The 23,763-nt window shown below is 40.1% G+C and overlaps 1 long non-coding RNA gene across 1 annotated transcript; it reads right to left on the reverse strand.

Annotated features, from left to right (window-relative positions):
* Positions 1 to 3,133: 3,133 nt before the first annotated feature.
* On the reverse strand, positions 3,134 to 22,887 carry LOC115899575. The gene is made up of 3 exons (XR_004059227.1): positions 22,759 to 22,887; positions 21,858 to 22,195; positions 3,134 to 4,962 (listed from the first exon to the last, which is right to left on the reverse strand). It is a non-coding gene; the product is annotated as an uncharacterized LOC115899575 (long non-coding RNA).
* Between the last annotated feature and the right edge of the window lie 876 nt (positions 22,888 to 23,763).

A 23,763-nucleotide genomic window follows, 5' to 3' on the forward strand; every position in this document is an offset into this window, starting at 1 on the left:
GACTTTTAATGTTTGTACTTTATAGCTTAATTTGACTCTTGGTGCTTTCGGGGACGGAGACTGTGCATGAGTTTCTTGGTTATAGAGAGTCTTTGTATGATGGCTTTCTTGGATGCTGGTTGCAGTAGCAACGTGCTCAGTGAGTGAGCAAGTTCACTGTCTCCTATAGGGTTGGAATGACAGAGGTATCTTGAAGTGTATTTGATTCTCCCTTGGTGTGTACTTATTATTTATTTATTCCCCAGTATTTTATTCACTGGATTGAATAGTTCAGGATTGGGGCCAATAGGAAAGGTGTCCACAGATCAAAACCAGCTGTGGCTAAAGCAGGTGGGTAAATGCAACACTTGTTGGTGGGCAGAAGTCCCAGCCTTGACAGAAGTGGCTAGGGGCACCCTCAATGAAACACACTGAGGTCTTATCAGAGGGAAGGGCCATAGCCATCTCAGCTCCCCTGCCAGGCCAGCAGGAAAGCTATCCACCTCCCAAACACACTCCTGACCCAGTGTTCCAGCTATTCAGATCAGACAGGTGCCTCTTTTCATCTGCAGAAATGCCGATGTTCCAAGTAGAGAGCAAATGTGACCCTACCTCTCATGCAAGCCTGCACCTGGAAGGTGCTCCTCCTGTGGAGATGCAGTCACCCTGAAGTGTTACAGAAGGGCTGTGTATAGGTGCACTCATGCTAAGCTCATGTGGGTAAAACACCAGCTATGTCTGCAGTGGTGGATGAGGAGAAGAACCCCTCTTCTCCGAGATCCTTCATGGGCACCAGGGCCTCCTGATTGTTGGGGCAAAACTGCAGACTTTCCCCGTTGAACCCAGCATTGCAACTGAGCATCTGCTGAAAGAAACTTCCCACCAGCAGAAAGATCTAGGACTCAAGTCTGCCATCCAGGTTCCTTTGTCCTACAGGATGTTTCCTTGATGTGCTGCACTCTCCCTTCCCCTAGGAGTAGGAGCCTCTGAAGGCCAGACTACTGTGAATCCTGTTGCCCCTCTGAGTCAAGTTGCCCAGTGGGGCTGATACACTCCAGACTGGTTCTGGGGAATGTCTTTAAGGGATCCAGAGATGTGACCTGTCTTTAGGTTTCCCAGGAGTCTGTAGTAGCACCAGCTCTGATGGGGGTGGCAAGGGAGTGATGTAGATCCTTTGAAATTCCTTGGTTATAGTAGGCCTTAGTGTGTTGGCTTTCTCAAATGCTGGTTGTAGTAGTAATGAACTGGTCACATGTACAGACTTAGAACCTCTTGGTTAGCAGGGTTATGCAGGCCATAGTGATAGCTGAAGTCACACACAAGTTTTCTCCTTCCTGGGAGCGGTGTTATTCAACTTGGAGATGCTGTAATGGACAGTGTCAGTTGGCCTCCGGCCAAAATGTGGCACTTGCAAAAGAGCAGCAGCTATGGTAGTAGCAGTGGGATTTGTGCTCTGGTTTCTCAGGTGATGGGCATAAAGCTCCGAAAAGTTTCTGTCCTTTGTGTTAACCTATCAGGCAGGTAAAGGGGCAAAGCCAACTGGGGGCTGAGTTAGGCAGGTCTTTGCTCTGACTCTCCATGTGCAGAGCAAGCAGCAACCCCTGTGGGAGTCAGGAGACAGTTCTCTGGCCACTGGGGTAATGTTCCAAAGAGGAGCACAGCTGCCTCTGTTGAACAGAAGTGTACTGCAGGAAATGTGGAGTAGCAGGCAGTGGTAAGTCCCACCCAGCTCCTACACACTTGGCAAGGCAGATCTCACACCTGCAGCTTTCCACTAGCAGCAGCGACCCTAAGTTCCAGGCCATCTGAGCACAGAACTCAAAACTCCCCCAGGCCATATACCTTCTGCAGGGATAACAACCACAGCTTTCAAGCCATGCATGAAAAGTGCACCTGCACAACTGGGGTGCCCAGCTCCTATGCTCATGATTGCAGCATACTTCCCACTTACGCCCCCGTTCTGGCAAAAGGAGTTCTTCCCTGCTCAAGGTTATATCACAAAGTTCAGTTGGGAGCTTCTTCCAACCTGAGACCACTGCCTGAGTCAGTTGGCAGACTTCTGCAAGGTCCCATGTGAGTCAGAATAGGTAATGGCTTCCCTTGCTCCACACTGGAGACTGGGAATGCACACAAAGCTCTTCCTGCTGCCACTCCTACTTATAGTCCTCACCCTCCTAAATCAGTTCTAGTACTGGATAGGATTAAGGCCTTCCCCTGTGGCCTGGATTTCCAGCTTCCCTAGTGGGGCTGTATACCCTAGAGGCAGTCTCTCCCCCTCACACACTCTGGGGACTTACAGTTTCTTGCTTGACTCATGGTGTAGGCTGCAGCCTGCCACTTCTTTCAAATAATCTGTAGATTTCAGTTTTCCTGTTAAGTTCCTGCATTGCTTCTTGGAAAAAAAAGCTCACAGTGTGACTATGTACACACTATTTTGTCTCCAGATGGGAGAAGCATGCAAACACTGCCTCCAATCTGACATCTTGGGGGAAAAAATTCCTCATATTTTTAATGTATCGACAGCATTTGACACATTCACTCCTTCTTGAAACAATTTTATCAGTTCGCCTCCAGGACACCACACATAATTCGTTTTCTTCACTGGCTACTCATTCTGAGTCACATTTGCTATTTCCTTTTCATTCCCCTGTTTTCTAAACATTGGGATATGTTAGGACTTAATCTTTTGACTATATGTACACACACACACACACACACACACACACACACAATTTTTCTCAGTGATATCATCCAGTTTCATAGCTTTAAATTTTATATGCTCATGAGTCCCAAATTTATGTCTCTATCCCAGACCTCTCCCCTGAATTGTTGTAATTAGTTCCATTGAGGTATAATATACATTCAACAAAATTCATCAATTTGCAGTATACAATTTGATGAGTTTTGGCAAATGAATATAGTCGTGTAACCACTACCAAAATCAAGACATAAAACATTTCCATCATTCCAATCCTTTGCCATCAATCCCTTCTCTCCACCCTTTGCCCCGATAACCAATAATTTTCTTCCTCATTAGAGTTCTGTCTTTTGTAGAACCTCAGATAAAAGGAATCATACATTTTGTGGTATTGTGAGAATAGCTTCTTTCACTTAGGATATGCTTTTGAGACTCACCAACATTGTTGCATCTCTCAATAGTTCTTCACTTTTTATTGCTGAGTAAAATTTTACGTATAAATGTACAATTTATGTATTCATTCATTTGCATTCCCTTAATAACTAATAATGTTGACCATCTTTTCATATGCTGTTTACCATTCACATAATTCATTTGGCAGAGTACCTACAAATCTTTCACCTATTTTTGTTTTCAAATGTTTATCTTCTTCTTAGTGAGTTGTAAGAATTCTTTTTATATTATGGAAACAAGCCCTTCATCAGATGTATACTTTGCCAATATTTTCTATCTGTAGTTTGCCTTTTCCTCTTCTTGTGTGTTTTAAAAACAAACGTTTTTAATTTCAATTAATTCCTTTTTACCATTTATTTTTCCTCTGGTTCATACATTTTGTGTCCTATCTAAGAAGCGTCTGCCTAATCAAGGTTACAAAGATATTTGCCTATGCTTTCTTCTATAATTTTATAGTGTACAGTCCATTTAAAGCTAATTTCTATAGGATGTATGGCAAGGGTTAAGGCCCAGATGGCTATCAAATTGTTCCAGTACCTTTTGCATCTATTGCAAAGACTATCCTTTCCTCCACTGAATTATCTTGAAAACTTTGTCAAAAATAAATTGACTACATGTGTATCTATCTATTCTGGGACTATTATTTGTTTCTATTTTTGTATATGTCTCTCTCTATGCCAATGTCATGCTATTTAATAACTACAGCTTTATAAAACACTAGAGATCAGATACTATATGTTCTCCAATTTTGTTCTTTTCTAACACTTGTTGCAACACTTATGAACTTTTGGACTGATATATAAATTCTTGAGCTGATTTATCAATTTTTACCAAAGAGCTACTGGGATTTTGATAAACATGGAATCAGTTTGGGGACATTTGATATTTTAACAATTAGTCTCCCAATCTGTGAACATGGTTTATATCTCCATTTATTGAGGTTTTATCTAATTTCTTTCAGTACATTTTGTGCTTTTGAGTATACAGATTGTACACATATTTTATGACATTTATCCCTAAAATGTTTACATTTTACCAACATCAAGTGCCATAAAAATGGTATTATTAAATTAATATGAAATCCCAATTGTCAATATAGTCAATTGTGACTATATAGAGATATAATGAATTTCTGAATATTGACCTTCTATCCTGCAGCCTTGTTAAACTTACTTATTAGTTCCAGTAGCACAATTCTTCATTTTTTTTAATGTGGATTATCATGTCATCTGCAAATAAAAACACTTTCCTTTCCAATCTCTATGTATTCTGTTCCTTTTTCTTGCCAAACTTCACTAGCTAGGAATCACAATAAAACACAGAAAGTAGTATATGTGGACAGGAGGTGAAATAGAAGTATATTGTTGAAGGTTTCTTTTACTATATCGGAAATGATTTGTCATCTGGTGGGTAGAGTGTTGTGTTAGTTACCTATTGCTGAATAACAAAATACCCCCAAACTTAGAAGCTTAAAACAGCAATAAACATTTATGATCTCCCACAGTTTCTGTGCATCTGGATGGGTTTAGCTGGGTGGTTCTGGCTAAGGGTCTCTCATGAGGTTGCAGTCAAGATGTTGAAAGGGGCTGCAGTCATCTAAACACTTTACTGGTGCTGGAGAGTTTGCTTCCAGGATGGCTCACTCACGTAACTGGGAAGTTGATGCTGGGTCTTGGCTGGAGACTTCAGTTTCTCTCCAAGTAAACTCTCTGTAGATGGTGAGCATCCTCAGGACATGGTAGCTGGGTTTCCTCAGAGAAGCAGTGCAAGAAAGAGCAAGTTGGAAGCTCCAATATATTGTCAGTTCTCCATATTCTTTACAGAGTTTGGCCCTATTCCATGGAAGATGAGACTATATTAGAGTTGAATAATAGAATGCAGAGACTGTTGGGGAGCATCTTAGAAGCTGCTTAACACAACTGTGATAAGTTACAGTGTCCTTATCATATACTTTACTTCTATATATGTTATACAGCCAACAGCACATTATTTCTATTTTGCTTTAAGCAGTCAATTATCTGTTATAGAGACTTAAAAACTAAGAAAATTAAGTATTTTTCATGTATCCATATATTTATCATTTCTGGCATTTTTATTCCTAAATGAAGATACAAGTTTCCATCTGGCATCATTTTCCTTCTGCCTGAATAACTTCCTGTAATATTTCTTATAGTTAGTTTCCTGATATGAATTTTACCTCTTTTGTTTGTCTGGAGAAGTGTTTATTTACCTTGATTTTTAAAAAATCAAAAATCTGGCGGCTGGGCGCGGTGGCTCAAGCCTGTAATCCCAGCACTTTGGGAGGCCAAGATGGGCAGATCACGAGGTCAGGAGTTCGAGACCATCCTGACTAACACGGTGAAACCCCGTCTTTACTAAAAAATACAAAAAACTAGCCGGGCGAGATGGCGGGCGCCTGTAGTCCCAGCTACTTGGGAGGTTGAGGCAGGAGAATGGCGTAAACCCAGGAGGCGGAGCTTGCAGTGAGCTGAGATCCGGCCACTACACTCCAGCCTGGGCGACAGAGCGAGACTCCGTCTCAAAAAAAAAAAAAAAAAAAAAAAAAAAAAAAAATCAAAAATCTGGATATAGAATTCTAGATTGACAGTTTTTTTTTTTTCTTTCAGCACTTGGATGATTGTCATTTAGTTTGTGTAGTTTCTGACAAGAAGTTTCTGTTGAGATATTGTCTTTTTCTTTCCTCTGGTCGCTATTAGGATTTTTCTCTTTACCAAAACTGGTTTTCTAAAATTCAGTTACAATGTGTGTTGGTGTGATTTTCTGTAAGCTTTTTCCTTCTTAGGATTCTTTTAGTTTCTAAGATCCATGAGTTTATACTTTTCATCACAGTTGGACAAACATTTGGCCATTATGTCTTCTCTTTTCACCCTCCTCCACCTTGCTTCAGTGGTTCCAATTATAAGTATATTAGCTCTCTCGACTTTGTTCCTCAGGTCACTGATGCTCTGTTCATTTTTCTATTAGTCATTTTTCTCCCTGAGCTTCATTTTTGATAGATTCTATTGCTCCTTCAATTTCATTCATCTTTTCTTCTGCGGTATCTAATCAGCTGTTGGTTTCAGAGCTGAAATGAAGAATCTATTGTATTTTTCATCTCTGTAACTTTGATTTCGGTCGTCTTCTATTATCTATATCTCTCTTCATCATGCTCATGTTTCCCTCTACCTTACTGATGACGTGAAGCATATTTATAATGGACAATTTTAGTCATTACATCACCTCTGTCATTTCTGGTTCCATTTCTATTTATTGACATTTTTCTTCTGATTATGGGTTAGGTTTCTTATTCTTTTTAATATCTAGTAAGTGTTTTATTGCTTTGCAACATTGAAACCTCACTTAATAGGGTGGTAGATTTTGTTGTAACCCTTCTAGTAGCCTTAGGCTTTGTTCTAGCACACAGTTATGTTACTTAGTAGCAGTCTAGCTCTTTTGAGGCTTGTTAGGAAATCCAGAGCATATTTTAGTCTAGGGTTAATTTAGCCTCACTACTAACTTCACTACTGAGGTATTCTTCTGAGGATTCTATTCAATGCCCCTATATAATACAGTGTAATAAGGTCTTTCCACTCTAACTGATGGGAACACAAACTCTTCCCAGTCTTAAGTGAGCTTCAGGAATTATTTGACTTATTGCCTCCCAGTAGTTCTTCCCCCTGCTGGGGGTATCTTCCTCTCTTACATGCACATACCAAGGCTCAAGGGACCCCTTTGTGATTTCTGGGTATATTCTCTCTTATCTCTCTCTCTCTCTCTTCACCAAGCCCCCGCACCACCCCACCCCGCCACCCAAAATTTCTATCCACTTTAGTCTCCGTGAACTCTAATTTCTATTCCCTCCACTAAGCTAGACTGCCAGGATCTGTTCGAGGTTTCTCTCTGATATGGTTTGGCTCTGTGTCCCCACCTAAATCTTACCTCAAATTGTAATCCCCCATGTGTCAAGAAAGGGACTTGGTGGGAGGTGACTGGATCATGTGGGCAGTTTTCCCTATGCTGTTCTTGTGATAGTGAGGGAGTTCTCAGAGATCTGATGGTTTGAAAGTGGCAGTTTCCCCTGCACTCTTTCTCTTTCTCTCTCTCTTTCTTTCTCTCTCTCTCTCTCTCTCTCTCTCTCTCTCTCTCTCTCTCTCTCTCTTTCTCTCTCTCCTGCCACCTCTTAAAGACATGCCTTGCTTCCCCTTCACCTTCCACCATGATTGTAAGTTTCCTGAGGCTTCCCCAGCCATGCGGACCTGTGAGTCAATTAAACCTCTTTCTTTTATAAATTACCCAGTTTCAGGTAATTATAGCAGTGTGAAAACAGATGAATACGCCCTCTATCTATTAAAGCTTGAAAACTGCCTCTAGGTGGCAAGCCAACCTAGGGCAATAAGGTTCAATTTGTTTATTATGAAAACATTGTTTTGTCCAATTTTCTATTTGTTTGAGGTATACAGTAAATGTAGTCTCTGTCATCCCATTATAGCCAGAGCAGAAATGATCTCCTGAAATCTTTTTTAAATGTCAAACTACTTGCTGGACACCTCTTCTTGCAAATATAAGAAGATACCTCTACTTGCAAATATAAGAGGCATCTGAAACTTAACATATACAAAGTTTAACTCTGCTCTCCTCTGCATGCCCTGAATCAAGTAAACCTGCCCCTTCTTTCATGTTTCCTCTGTCAGTAAACGGCAACTCAATCCTTCCCACTGTTTGGACCAAAATTTCAAAACTTCTCTTTCACACTTAATAGCTAAGCCATCAGCAAATTCTTTCAAATCTTGTCTTCAAAAGTATATACAGAATCTAATCCTATCACAACCATCCTAGTTTACTTCAGCTCATCATCCACTCTTTCCCTGGATTATTGCAGTAGCTCCTATATTAATCAGGTTCACTGCAGTAATACTGCATAAAAATTATTCCTCCAATCTCAGTGGCTTTCAGTGCAAGTTATTTAACACTCATTGGTCTACAAGTCTGTGGCTTTGCTATGCTTGGCTGGGCTTTGCAGGGTCACCCTGGCTTGGCTCTAGGCTGCTGGTCAGGTTCAGGTTTGCTCCATATCTCTCATTCTGAGGCCCAGGCTTAAGGGGCACTGATTGCTCGCAGTATTCTGGCAGATGCACAAAAAGGTTGGAAGAAATTTGCTGGGTCTTTTAAGGTTTTGCCTCCCCACTGGCACATAATCACTTTTCACTCACTTTCCATTGACTAAAGCAAGTCAAATAGACAAATCCAGTGATGATGGGCTGGGGAAATTTTATGGAGAGGACAGTAGGGTGAATATTTGCTGAATAATAATCTACCACAGCCTCCTAATTGCTCTTCCTGTTCTTTCCCTTGCACTTTTCAGTCTGTTTTTAACATAGAATCTAGAATGTTCCTTTTAAAACACACCAGGATCCTTCTGTGCAAAAAACCCATCAATGACCACTCATTTCATTCAGAGTCCATACAGCAGTCTACAAAGCCTTAGTCACTCCTCCATCTGGTCACTTTTCTGATTGCATTTTCTACTATTGTCTCCCTCCTCTCTGAGTATCAGCAACACAGACCTCTTTCTTTGCTAAGCTGGAACAGGCCAGGCAAATTCCTGTCTCAGCCTTCGCAGTTGCAATGTCCATATCTGAAACATTATTCTGCTCCCCACCCTGAGTTGTCTCTCATCCTGTTCAGATTTCTGCTCAAATGTGACCTTAGTGAGGTCTTCCAAGAGTACCTTATTTGTACTTTCAAACTCTTTGATACTTTCTGGCCCTCTTCTTTGCATACTTTTCTACAGAGCACTTATTATACTTTATTTTATTTACTGTCTGTCTCCTTCCACTAAAATGTGATATCCAGGTTCTAAGAGTTCTAAGGATGTTGTTGGAGAAAGAGGCTTCGGAAAGCACTGCTTCAAGCTCAAGCTGCTATCACTAAAGATCCTGTTTCCCATCTTCATGTTAGGTGTTTTCTTAATAATGGCCACAAGGTGGCATGTATAATACCTAATTCCAAAAACATAGCCAAACATACTCATAGGAATTAAAGTTATATCATCCAGTATATATAACTTCAGTTCACAATGGAACAGCACAAATTTCCCAAATAAAATTTGGAAAACATAAACAAGGAAAAAAGCAGCCCAAATCACAACTACTACCACCACACTGACCATTGACACCATAAGATACATAGTTTAAGAAATCTTTTTCATTACGAAATTTTAGCATGTGAAAGCACAGGTTGAAGATTATTCTGGAATTTTCTTCATGTCTTTGTTGTTGGCTTAGTTGCCTGTTCGCTTGCTTTTTAAATTTCTGTAGCCTACTAAGCTTTCCTTTTGAAAATGACAGTGGTAAGGGCCTCTCTTATGTCTTGAGGCATTTTATTTCAAGAGTTCACATGATGTAATCTTTTTTATGCTTCTCCCCTCATAACACATAAGTCTCTGAGTTCACGACCATAAAGAAGTGATTAGTCAATTATCTGAGAACCACTTCCTCCTAAGTGAGAAGAAGAAACAAGTCAAAGACAGAAGAGGCAGCAGTGTGGGAAAAATTAACTGAGAGACCTTCCCAAATTGTTCTCCTTTCCTAGTTCTCCTGTGAGGTGAGAATGGGCTGTATACACTCTGAAGTGCATGCAACAACTATGGAGTGGTTATCTGTTACTTATTATATTGCAGTTCTCTGTTGTCATCCCTGAATCTCTGGTATATGCTTGTTAGAGGCTACAGTGTGATCTCAACTGTACTGCAGGAAGTTCAGGAAGGGTTGTATGCCCTAAATAGGCCTGGGTGGGAAAGGTGGAAACATCAACATTTTCCTCGGCGCCAGGGTGGGAGTGGGAACAGTGACTAATGAGTTCTTTGAGGAGCAGAGGACAGAAGTCCTGAGTGCAAGATCCAGCTGTGCATTCCTCCACAGATCCTCACTCCACTGCCAACTTTCAAAATACTAATGAATAAGGAATCTCAATGGTTTCCTTTTAAGAGGCATCAAAATTCTGCTTCCATGTAAAATTTCTTATAGGTTGAAACAATGTCTCTGCATTTGTAGCACCCTCTGTGTTTTCCATTGGATCTCATTTTTGAACAATTTCCCTTTCAAACAAAGCAAAGCATTTCCCTAGTCATTCAAAACCACAACCAAGTTACTTGAAAAATACTTGGAAGTACTCAAAAACGCAGCCTGAATTTCATAAACCATGGTCTGAATTCCATCCTTTATTCACTAGTAGGTATGTGGCTAGAAAATAGTAGGCAATCACATTCTGCTTCCTGATTAAAAGGCAGCATACCTAAAGAACTACATTTGGAGGAGCGGAGCAAGATGGCCGAATAGGAACAGCTCCAGTCTCCAGCTCCCAGGGCGAGCAACACAGAAGACAGGTGATTTCTGCATTTTCAACTGAGGTACTGGGGTCATCTCACTAGGGAGTGCTGGACAATCGGTGCTGGACAGCAGCTGCAGCCCGACCAGCGAGAGCTGAAGCAGGGCAAGGCATCGCCTCACCTGGGAAGCGCAAGGGGGAAGGGAATCCCTTTTCCTAGCCAGGGGAACTGAGACACACAACACCTGGAAAATCAGGTAACTCCCACCCCAATACTGCGCTTTACCAAGGGTCTTAGCAAACAAGCACACGAGGAGATTTTATCCCACACCTGGCCGGGAGGGTCCCACGCCCACGGAGCCTCCCTCATTGCTAGCACAGCAGTCTGCGATCTAACAGCAAGACAGCAGCGAGGCTGGGGGAGGGGCGCCCGCCATTGCTGAGTCTTAAGTAGGTAAACAAAGCCGCTGGGAAGCTCGAACTGGGTGGAGCTCACAGCAGCTCAAAGAGGCCTGCTTGTCTCTGTAGACTCCACCTCTGGGGACAGGGCACAGCTAAACAACAACAACATCAAAAAAGCAGCAGAAACCTCTGCAGATGCAAACAACTCTGTCTGACAGCTTTGAAGAGAGCAGTGGATCTCCCAACACGGAGGTTGAGATCTGAGAAGGGACAGACTGCCTGCTCAAGTGGGTCCCTGACCCTGAGTAGTCTAACTGGGAGACATCCCCCACTAGGGGCAGACAGATACCCCACACCTCACACAGTGGAGTACACCCCTGAAAGGAAGCTTCCAAAGCAAGAATCAGGTTCACTCGCTGTTCAGCAATATTCTACCTTCTGCAGCCTCTGCTGCTGATACCCAAGCAAACAGGGTCTGGAGTGGACTTCAAGCAATCTCCAACAGACCTACAGCTGAGGGTCCTGACTGTTAGAAGGAAAACTAACAAACAGGAAGGACACCCACACCAAAACCACATCAGTACGTCACCATCATCAAAGACCAGAAGCAGATAAAACCACAAAGATGGGGAAAAAGCAGAGCAGAAAAGCTGGAAATTCAAAAAATAAGAGCACATCTCCCGCTCCAAAGGAACGCAGCTCATCGCCAGCAACGGATCAAAGCTGGTCAGAGAATGACTTTGACGAGAGGAGAGAAGAAGGCTTCAGTCCATCAAACTTCTCAGAGCTAAAGGAGGAATTACGTACCCAGCGCAAAGAAACTAAAAATCTTGAAAAAAGAGTGGAAGAATTGATAACTAGAATAATTAATGCAGAGAAGGCCATAAACAAAATGACAGAGGTGAAAATCATGACACGAGAAATACGTGACAAATGCACAAGCTACAGTAACCGACTCGATCAACTAAAAGAAAGAGTATCAGCGATTGAGGATCAAATGAATGAAATGAAGCGAGAAGACAAACCAAAAGAAAAAAGAAGAAAAAGCAATGAACAAAGCCTGCAAGAAGTATGGGATTATGTACAAAGACCAAATCTACGTCTGATTGGGGTGCCTGAAAGTGAGGGGGAAAATGGAACCAAGTTGGAAAGCACTCTTCAGGATATCATCCAGGAGAACTTCCCCAACCTAGTAGGGCAGGCCAACATTCAAATTCAGGAAATACAGAGAACGCCACAAAGATACTCCTCCAGAAGAGCAACTCCAAGACACATAATTGTCAGATTCACCGAAGTTGAAATGAAGGAAAGAATCTTAAGGGCAGCCAGAGAGAAAGGTCGGGTTACCCACAAAGGGAAGCCCATCAGACTAACAGCAGATCTCTCGGCAGAAACTCTACAAGCCAGAAGAGAGAGGGGGACAATATTCAACATTCTTAAAGAAAAGAATTTTAAACCCAGAATTTCATATCCTGCCAAACTAAGTTTCATAAGTGAAGGAGAAATAAAATCCTTTACAGATAAGCAAATGCTTAGAGATTTTGTCACCACCAGGCCTGCCTTACAAGAGACCCTGAAGGAAGCACTAAACATGGAAAGGAACAACCGGAATCAGCCATTGCAAAAACATACTAAAATGTAAAGACCATCAGGGCTAGCAAGAAACTGCATCATCTAACGAACAAAATAACCAGTTAATATCATAATGGCAGGATCAAGTTCACACATAACAATATTAACCTTAAATGTGAATGGATTAAATGGTCCAATTAAAAGACATAGACTGGCAAACTGGATAAACAGTCAAGACCCATCAGTCTGCTGTTTTCAGGAGACCCATCTCACATGCAGAGACATACATAGGCTCAAATTAAAGGGATGGAGGAAGATCTACCAAGCCAATGGAGAACAAAAAAAGTAGGGGTTGCAATACTAGTCTCCAATAAAACAGACATTAAACCATCAAAGATCAAAAGAGACAAAGAAGGCCATTACATAATGGTAAAGGGATCAATTCAACAGGAAGAGCTAACTCTCCTAAATATATATGCACCCAATACAGGAGCACCCAGATTCATAAAGCAAGTCCTTAGAGACTTACAAAGAGACTTAGACTCCCATACAATAATAATGGGAGACTTCAACACCCCACTGTCAACATTAGACAGATCAACGAGACAGAAAGTTCACAAGGATATCCAGGAATTGAACTCATCTCTGCAGCAAGCAGACCTAATAGACATCTACAGAACTCTCCACCCCAAATCAACAGAATATACATTCTTCTCAGCACTACATCACACTTATTCCAAAATTGACCGCATAATTGGAAGTAAGGAACTCCTCAGCAAATGTACAAGAACAGAAATTATAACAAACTGTCTCTCAGACCACAGTGCAATCAAACTAGAACTCAGGACTAAGAAACTCAATCAAAACCGCTCAACTACATGGAAACTGAACAACCTGCTCCTGAATGACTACTGGGTACATAACGAAATGAAGGCAGAAATAAAGACGTTCTTTGAAACCAATGAGAACAAAGATACAACATACCAGAATCTCTGGGACACATTGAAAGCAGTGTGTAGAGGGAAATTTATAGCACTAAATGCCCACAAGAGAAAGCAGGAAAGATCTAAAATTGACGCTCTAACATCACAATTAAAAGAACTAGAGAGGCAAGAGCAAACACATTCAAAAGCTAGCAGAAGGCAAGAAATAACTAAGATCAGAGCAGAACTGAAGGAGATAGAGACACAAAAACCCTCCAAAAAATCAATGAATCCAGGAGTTGGTTTTTTGAAAAGATCAACAAAATTGACAGACCGCTAGCAAGACTAATAAAGAAAAAAAGAGAGAAGAATCAAATGGACGCAATAAAAAATGATAAAGGGGATATCACCACTGACCCCACAGAAATACAAACTACCATCAGAGAATACTATAAACACCTCTACGCAAATCAACTAGAAAATCTAGACGAAATGGATAATTTCCTGGACACTTACACTCTCCCAAGACTAAACCAGGAAGAAGCTGAATCCCTGAAGAGACCAATAGCAGGCTCTGAAATTGAGGCAATAATTAATAGTCTACCAACCAAAAAAAGTCCAGGACCAGATGGATTCACAGCTGAATTCTACCAGAGGTACAAGGAGGAGCTGGTACCATTCCTTCTGAAACTATTCCAATCAATAGAAAAAGAGGGAATCCTCCATAACTCATTTTATGAGGCCAACATCATCCTGATACCAAAGCCTGGCAGAGACACAACAAAAAAAGAGAATGTTAGACCAATATCCCTGATGAACATCGATGCAAAAATTCTCAGTAAAATACTGGCAAACCGGATCCAGCAGCACATCAAAAAGCTTATCCACCATGATCAAGTGGGCTTCATCCCTGGGATGCAAGGCTGGTTCAACATATGCAAATCAATAAACGTAATCCAGCATATAAACAGAACCAAAGACAAAAACCACATAATTATCTCAATAGATGCAGAAATGGCCTTTGACAAAATTCAACAGCCCTTCATGCTAAAAATGCTCAATAAATTCGGTATTGATGGAACATATCTCAAAATAATAAGAGCTATTTATGACAAACCCACAGCCAATATCATACTGAATGGCCAAAAACTGGAAAAATTCCCTTTGAAAACTGGCACAAGACAGGGATGCCCTCTCTCACCACTCCTATTCAACATAGTGTTGGAAGTTCTGGCTAGGGCAATCAGGCAAGAGAAAGAAATAAAGGGTATCCAGTTTGGAAAAGAAGAAGTCAAATTGTCCCTGTTTGCAGATGATATGATTGGATATTTAGAAAACCCTATTGTCTCAGCCCAAAATCTCCTTAAGCTGATAAGCAACTTCAGCAAAGTCTCAGGATACAAAATTAATGTGCAAAAATCACAACCATTCTTATACACCAGTAACAGTCAAACAGAGAGCCAAATCATGAATGAACTTCCATTCACAACTGCTTCAAAGAGAATAAAATACCTAGGAATCCAACTTACAAGGGCTGTAAAGGACCTCTTCAAGGAGAAATACAAACCACTGCTCAGTGAAATAAAAGAGGACACAAACAAATAGAAGAACATACCATGCTCATGGATAGGAAGAATCAATATCGTGAAAATGGCCATACTGCCCAAGGTCATTTATAGATTCAATGCCATCCCTATCAAGCTACCAAGGAGTTTCTTCACAGAATTGGAAAAAACTGCTTTAAAGTTCATATGGAACCAAAAAAGAGCCCGCATTGCCAAGACAATCCTAAGTCAAAAGGACAAAGCTGGAGGCATCACGCTACCTGACTTCAAACTATACTACAAGGCTACAGTAACCAAAACAGCATGGCACTGGTACCAAAACAGAGATATACACCAATGGAACAGAACAGAGTCCTCAGAAATAATACCACACATCTACAGCCATCTGATCTTTGACAAACCTGAGAGAAACAAGAAATGGGGAAAGGATTCCCTATTTAATAAATGGTGCTGGGAAAACTGGCTAGCCATAAGCAGAAAGCTGAAACTGGATCCCTTCCTTACTCCTTATACGAAAATTAATTCAAGATGGATTAGAGACTTAAATGTCAGACCTAATACCATAAAAACCCTAGAAGAAAACCTAGGCAATACCATTCAGGACATAGGCATGGGCAAGGACTTCATGTCTAAAACACCAAAAGCAACAGCAACAAAAGCCAACATTGACAAATGGGATCTAATTAAACTAAAGAGCTTTTGCACAGCAAAAGAAACTACCATCAGAGTGAAAAGGCAACCCACAGAGTGGGAGAAAATTTTTGCAATCTACTCATCTGACAAAGGGCTAATATCCAGAATCTACAAAGAACTCAAACAAATCTACAAGAAAAAAACAAACAACCCCATCAAAAAGTGGGCAAAGGATATGAACAGACATTTCTCAAAAGAAGACATTCAGGCCGGGCACGGTGGCTCAAGCCTGTAATCCCAGCACTTTGGGAGGCCGAGACGGGTGGATCACAAGGTCAGGAGATCAAGACCATCCTGGCTAACACAGTGAAACCCCATCTCTACTAAAAAATACAAAAATCTAGCCGGGCGAGGTGGCGGGCGCCTGTAGTCCCAGCTACTCGGGAAGCTGAGGCAGGAGAATGGCATAAACCCGGGAGGCGGAGCTTGCAGTGAGCTGAGATCCCGCCACTGCACTCCAGCCCGGGCGACAGAGCGAGACTCCGTCTCAAAAAAAAAAAAAAAAAAAAAAAAAGAAGACATTCATACAGTCAACAGACACAAGAAAAAATGCTCTTCATCACTGGCCATCAGAGAAATGCAAATCAAAACCACAATGAGATACCATCTCACACCAGTTAGAAGGGCAATCATTAAAAAGTCAGGAAACAACAGGTGCTGGAGAGGATGTGGAGAAATAGGAACACTTTTACACTGTTGGTGGGATTGTAAACTAGTTCAACCATTATGGAAAACAGTATGGCAATTCCTCAAGGATCTACAACTAGAAGTACCATATGACCCAGCCATCCCACTACTGGGTATATACCCAAAGGATTATAAATCATGCTGCTATAAAGACACATGCACACGTATGTTTATTGCGGCACTATTCACAATAGCAAAGACTTGGAATCAACCCAAATGTCCATCTGTGACAGACTGGATTAAGAAAATGTGGCACATATACACCATGGAATACTATGCAGCCATAAAAAAGGATGAGTTTGTGTCCTTTGTAGGGACATGGATGCAGCTGGAAACCATCATTTCAGCAAACTATCGCAAGAACAGAAAACCAAACACCGCATGTTCTCACTCATAGGTGGGAACTGAACAATGAGATCACTTGGACTCAGGAAGGGGAACATCACACACCGGGGCCTATCATGGGGAGGAGAGCGGGGAGGGATTGCATTGGGAGTTATACCTGATGTAAATGACGAGTTGATGGGTGCTGACGAGTTGATGGGTGCTGACGAGTTGATGGGTGCAGCACACCAACATGGCACAAGTACACATATGTAACAAACCTGCACGTTATGCACATGTGTCCTAGAACTTAAAGTATAATAATAATAAAATTAAATTACATTAAATTAAATTTAAAAAAATGAATCTGAAAAAAAAAAGAACTACATTTGATATTTCATGAATAGAAGGCTCAAAATCTAAGCCAAAAGTAAAAAAATACATTATAACTAGTGATGAAAACATGTTGTAGCAGGAAAGTTAATCCTCATAAAAAATGACAATCTACAATTTAATAAGCTCAGAATTACTCTAATCTTTTAATATCCAAATATTCCTCAATATTAAAAGCCATTATATGAAAGTACATACATGAATCAGGTGAAGTAATTCACAAAGGCACTCAGAGAATCTTGGACTCTTATTAGCTTCCTTAAGTCTGTAATATTATTCAGAAAAGGAACTAGGTGGAAGTCTACATATTATTTTCTGAACTTGATTGTTAAAACGAAACTGGTTATACACGTCTAGCTTCTCTAACTGGCCTGACATTCAAATAAAGACTACATAAATACACTGTTTATTTATGCACACTTGTACATGGTTGTAACAATTTTTGTATAAAGATCATATTTTTTTAGAATAATAAGAAATATACATGATCACTCTGTAAAACAGTCCCAAACAGTTACCAAGTTCTATTTTCTCTTATGTCTAAGTCACTGTCTTGGATTATAGTTTATGCTATGTGAAGTCAATTCTTTGCAGCCACAAGAAAGCCTTTAGTTCTGTGCTCTACTATACTAAATTTGTGGTATTTAGTTATGAAATTCTGGACTTTTGACAATCCTCTAGCAGAAAAGCCATGGGTTTCCATATTTCCCTGAATATGGCACTTCTGAAACCTTACTGTGTATATGAATCACCTAAAAATCTTCTGAGAAATATTCTTAGTTCACATTTCAAAAGGCTCCATGCAAACAAAGCAGCAATGGCTGGGAATTATTTGGCCTTTGTTGTTTCCCTGTTTCTCCTCTGCTCAGTGACAAAAAACTGAAGAACATCTATTTTGTCCTTGATGTATAACTGCAACTATTAACACTAAGTAAATTATAATCCATAGTCTAGTCTAGTGTTTGTAAAGAAACCCCCATGCTAGTCCTCCCCGCTATGATGTAATCTCTTCTGGTGTGTCATTCCAGTTCCTTACAGTAATTTCCTAATTTGAGGGGAAAATTGAGTTTGCCTCTCAAAACAAAGTTGATATATGGTATTGTAAAGAAAAGAACAAGATTTCAAAGCATCTTATTTTAAGTCTATTATGAAGGAAGTCACTATAACCAGCCTTTACAAAACAGCTTATGTTAAAAGTTGGGATATTCTGAAAGCTAGTTAAAGAGTCTTTTTATTTGTTCTGTACAAAATAACCTTTCCTCTAATTTAAACAATGCAAGTGTAAACTAATAGCATAATTCCAATATATAACCCTTTCCAAATCCAGAGAAAGAAATGAAGTGATGTCTTTTCACCACCTTTCTGTCTCTAAGAATAAGAGATTATAGAAGATGAAATGTAGGAGACACAGTGTGAGATCTTCTCAGAGAGCTTTAAGGCCCCTGCTACTTGTATATAAGAACCAGCTAATTAGTGGATTTGAGCAACAGGGATCTGATGATGCCACACCAGGAAGACCCTCAATCAGTGCCCACTGCAGAAAAGAGTGCCAAGAATGTTCTCATTGACCCAGCTGAGGGCACTTTTCCTGGAAACAGACAATATAAACATGAACTTTAAAAAGACACTAGCAAGTATTATTCTTTCCATTTTAGGGACTTTACACAGTGTACAGTGAATAGTGGTACTTCATTAATAACTCAAGACTTTTCAAAGCCTAGAATCAGAGCACTTGACAAATGCTTATTAGCACTGGAGCTGGCATTTGTCAAGCTCTGACTTTAAACTCCTTTCCCCTCAGAATATCTGTGGTCCAATAAAATACCCCTGCCCCAAAAGGCAGGTGTGAGAGGGTACTGTGTTTGTCAAAAAGAAATACTGAGCTCTCTCTAAAAGGCAAATACACTTCTGCTTTTTCTTTGTTCTAACGAAGACAATGGCCATCCAACATGTTTCAGAGGATCAGAGGACATCCACATGCATCCTTGGAGGCCACTTCCCCAATCTTTGCTGCAATCCCCATGTATCTGCCCACTGGAGACCAAGAAGATACATAGTTCAGCTCCTCTAATCTTTTCACAAATAAAATACCGCTTAGGTGCGTTTGTAGAATCTTGGGGTAATCTCATGCCCAGCAGTTAATTACCAGTTCCTTGTTGCACCTTACAAAACTACACTCACTAAGTAACCACACACGACATGCTTATTCATTTAGGCCACCATCGACCTCAAACATTGTTCAAGACTTAAGACAGAGAGGTGCATCACCATGAAGAAATTATTGGTACTATTTTCTCTTCTACTTAGAGTTGTAGGACAGCAGAGCTATATCCCACAAACAAAAATCAAAACAAAATAATATAAAATATTACCACTGTTAAAATGAGAAAAAGAATGTGTTAAGATGGGACAGGAATGCTGAACACACCTCTTTCCTTTCACTGACTTTTTAAAACACTGCTATGTCCCTGTCAAATTGGGTTTCAGAAGTTAGACACGCACCCTTCACAAATCTTAAAGCCTAGGAATACATCTTCCAGTAATACAGTAACTAGTGACAAAATTACTCTATAGTCAAGCAAGTTGAAAGAACTATGGAATTCTTTTTAAATGGGTTATTAGCTGAATACTAAAATCAGTCGTTCAATGTCCCAGGATAATTTTATCAATTAGATTCAACTGCATTTAAGACAGTCATTAGCTTCCTAAATTCTTAAACTTTCAGAGCTTATAAAAGCAGCACAGCCTCGCTGTGTATTTCAATCACCAAGTAGAGTCAAAACATGTTTCAAAAGATCACTAAAATGCCTGCTGGGACAGAGGAAGGTAAAAAAACAAAATAAAAACAAACACTAGCAAAACTCACCTAATAAGCTTTTAGAAAACAGATCTCCCTCCAGATTCTTGTAAGATTTCTTCTTTAACTTGATTCCCTTTAGATATAATAATTTATATGGTGCCCCTACTGTCAGGGTTTAAGTGAGTCATCGCTTTGTTCTCTATATGTCAAGAGCACTCAGTACCTTTCACATATTCCTCTCCTGAAATTCAGAATGGAACAATTCACGAAACCTGTTTTCCCTCAGAGATAAGGTTATGCCAAATCAGCCAACTCCCTGAGAAAAAGAGCATCCCCAGTATTTTCATGTACTGGTACCATTTATTATAAAGGGAGACTTTTTAATTTTGTTGATTTGTTTGTTTTGAGGTGCCACATAAATTACTGTAAAATTGCTTTAGATTTCAAACTCAGGCAGTGACATATAGTAGCTAAGAGACTAGACTTTGTCAGACAGAACAGAAATCTGGTAAGTTTTACTACTTACTAAGCCACATGAAACATGGGAAAGTAACATTAGCTAAGCATTAATTACTAAGGCACTGTTTAAAGTGCTTAACTTGAATGAACTCATTTACTCCTCAAAAGTCTCTATGAGATAGGATCCTATAAATAAGGTAACTGGGGTAAAAACAGTAAGTAATATGCTCAAGATTACAGAGCTGATAAAATAAAGAATTGAGATTAAATTCAAGTAGCCCTGTTGCTAAAGCCTATATTCTTAACCACTTCATTCGTGGTTTTTAAAAATTTTAAATACAACCCACTACAAGAAGTAATCTTTTAAGGGCCAGGCGTGGTAGTTCACACCTGTAATCCCAGCAGTTTGGGAGGCTGAGGTGGATGGATCACCTGACGTCGGGAGTTTGAGACTAGCCTGACCAACATGGAGAAACCCCTTTCTCTACTAAATAAAAAAAATATCCAGGCATGGTGGCACATACCTGTAATTCCAGCTACTCAGGAGGCTGAGGCCAGAAAATCGCTTGAACCTGGGAGGCAGAGGTTGCAGTGAGCCAAGATCGCGCAATGCACTCCAGCCTGGGCAACAAGAGCAAAACTCTGCCTCAAAAAAAAAAAAAACAAACAGTAATTTTTACTAGGACTCATTGTAAGAAATATGTTTGTAACACAACCCAGTGCACACACATGTATTTATTTTATAGATATTATATGATATGTATATATAAAATTGAAACCAAAATTTGATGAAACTATGCCTATTCTTACTTCCTGAAATGCAATATTTCATATTCTATTTTATTGTTTAGTAACTACTGGATCACTCCCTACAAAACTGATTTTAAAATCCACTGAGAATCATGACCTGAAGTTTGAAAACAGGAAACATTTATTTTTACCACCACGGAAAATTTTGGAGGATTAAGTAAGATAACATATGCAGAGCATTTAGCGCAGCTCCTGGCACATGCCATGTGCTAAATTCATGGTAGCTATTTTTATGTATCTTTTTGAAAACTAGCTGCAATTGTGGAAGGAAGGGACAATGAGGGGAAAACCCTGACTGGGCTACAGATGAATTTATTGTCAGTTAGGTGTGTCCTTGGTAGTGAGATGGGGAATTTCCCCAGTATCTAACTTGTGCTGCAATGGAAATGTGTATGCAGAAAGAGAGCTGACTCATGGTTATCTCTTCTCCACTAAAAAAAATGGCAAATTACAAGTTATTGTGCCTCACCACTGGAAACCTCAGTCAATTCCAAATTATTGATCCATATTTACATCCAATACTTAACACTAGATACAATGATGTATACAGAACTGGTCTTCAAAAGGAGTCCTGCTGGGGTGAAGTGTTTATTTTTTATTGTATTGATGCTTTATCAAATTACCACAAACTTAGTGGCTTAAAACAACATAAATTTATTATCTTACAATTCTAGAGGTCAGAAATCTGGACAGAGTCTCACTGGGCTAAAATCAAGGTGTCTGTAGGGCTGGGTGGCTTTCTAGCAGTTCTGAGTGAAAACCCATTTCCTTACCTTTTCCAGCTTCTTGAAAGAAGCCACCTGTATTCCTTGGCCCATGGCCCCTTCTTTCATCCTCAAAGCCAGAAGCAGCAGGTTGAATCCTTCTCACATCACATCACTCCAGCTCTGACACTGACTCCATTGTCACATATCCTTTTCTGGCTCTTCTGCCTCTCTTCCATCTTTGAAAAACCTTTGTGATTACACTGGGTCCACCTGAATAATTCAGGATAATCTCCCCATTTAAGATCCTTGAATCAATCACATCTTCAAAGCCCTCTTGCCATGTGAGGTAATATCAGAGGTGCTGGAACATTTGGTGGGGTTGGGGCAGTAGGCAACTATTCTGCCTAACACAGGACATAAACCACAAAAAAGAGCAAATAAGATGCAACAACAATAATGATAATGCATACCATTTACTGAACATTTACTATATGGCAGGCATTGTGCTGAGTAAATTATTTGCCTTGACTCACTTTCTAGGTGAGAAACCAAGACTCCAAAAGATAATGCAAAGTACTGAGTTATACAGATAGAAAGTGGCAAACCCAGGTCTGCCTGACTTCAGAGATCACACTCTCAACCACTTTATTACACATAAAGTACCAAACTACATACAATTAGCGGTTTGCAACTTTTCTCTATTAGGAATTTCTTTTGCTATTTTCCCTCCAGGTACCTGATCTTGAAAAATTTCATAAACTAAACAGCAAAACATTTTATTAACCTAAGTCAAACTTCTGAGTCCAACATCTGACAACTTTGAGCTAAACACTTTGTCTCTTTTAGGACTTACATAGTTCTAACCCCCTCAATTAAAAAAAAATGCAATTGATATTTTATTTTACATATCTTGGCATCATTTTGGAATCCTAAAAACAGGAACTCAAATAACCACCTTTATAGATACCTGATGAATTGTTTCAGATTGAAGTAATGATCCAGGAGTTCAGAGAAGGAGATTGATGGTGGTGGTGTAGTCAGAAGAAGTGGAATCTAACCCAGTCTCAAAGAAGCAGAAATTTCCAATGAACTAGAGAAGAAGGAAGAAGACAAACAGTGTCTAGGAAATGAGAACAAGTAAATCTAGGGAAGCTTGTTAGAAAGAACTGGAAAAGAAAATGAAGTAGAGCATAAATAAAGTATTCAGGCTTTGAAACACAGGTAAATACAGTTCAATTTAACCAGATAGGAAAATACAGAATCTGGAAAGTTTCTGGGCCACAAAATGCCATACAGTAAAATCAGGCATCTGCTCCTGGCATGCTTAAGAGCTCAGGATAAAGGACTTCCCCATTCTGTCCCTTCCCCCACTGTAAACCTATTTCAGCTTTTTTCTCACTGACTTAAAAGACTGCTCCTTCTGCTACTATCTACCTCATTCTAAGCAACAACTGCAGGTGGGGCTAGTGCCTAGGCATTTTATAATTACTTTTGTATGTCTGCCTAACTTGGATGAGAACCTACTTCAGAACTGACTCAAAAATCTCACAGATGCTGTCATTCACCCTCAGGATCTGTGTTTAATAATAGAGTCACAAGGCCTACGCAATCCCACTCAGCCCAGGGTCCTGGCTTAGCCAATGCCTGTCAGCTGGTCTCATCCCCACACCCCAGGCTCCCGCTTCATCATCTGTGCATTGGCATCAATATTTATCTTTTCAAATTAGCATGCAATTCAAAAGAATGTTTTTATCTCACAGATCAACAGGTATCCTATTATTATCTAGTTTTATGCTGATTTTTTACGAGCTAACTAATGAAAAGACTCAATCATTGTTTTTGTGGGAAGATGTTGAACCTTTGCCCTTTCTGGGCAATCTGTGCTTCACTATTGCTTCACTATATTTGTAATACTCAAAACCTCAACAGTAAAAACAAGCATCCCGTAATGCCAAAGCAGCCAACCTGTTGC

The sequence above is a fragment of the Rhinopithecus roxellana genome, chromosome 9, assembly GCF_007565055.1.
Source record: "Rhinopithecus roxellana isolate Shanxi Qingling chromosome 9, ASM756505v1, whole genome shotgun sequence".
Classification (NCBI taxonomy): Eukaryota; Metazoa; Chordata; class Mammalia; order Primates; family Cercopithecidae; genus Rhinopithecus; species Rhinopithecus roxellana.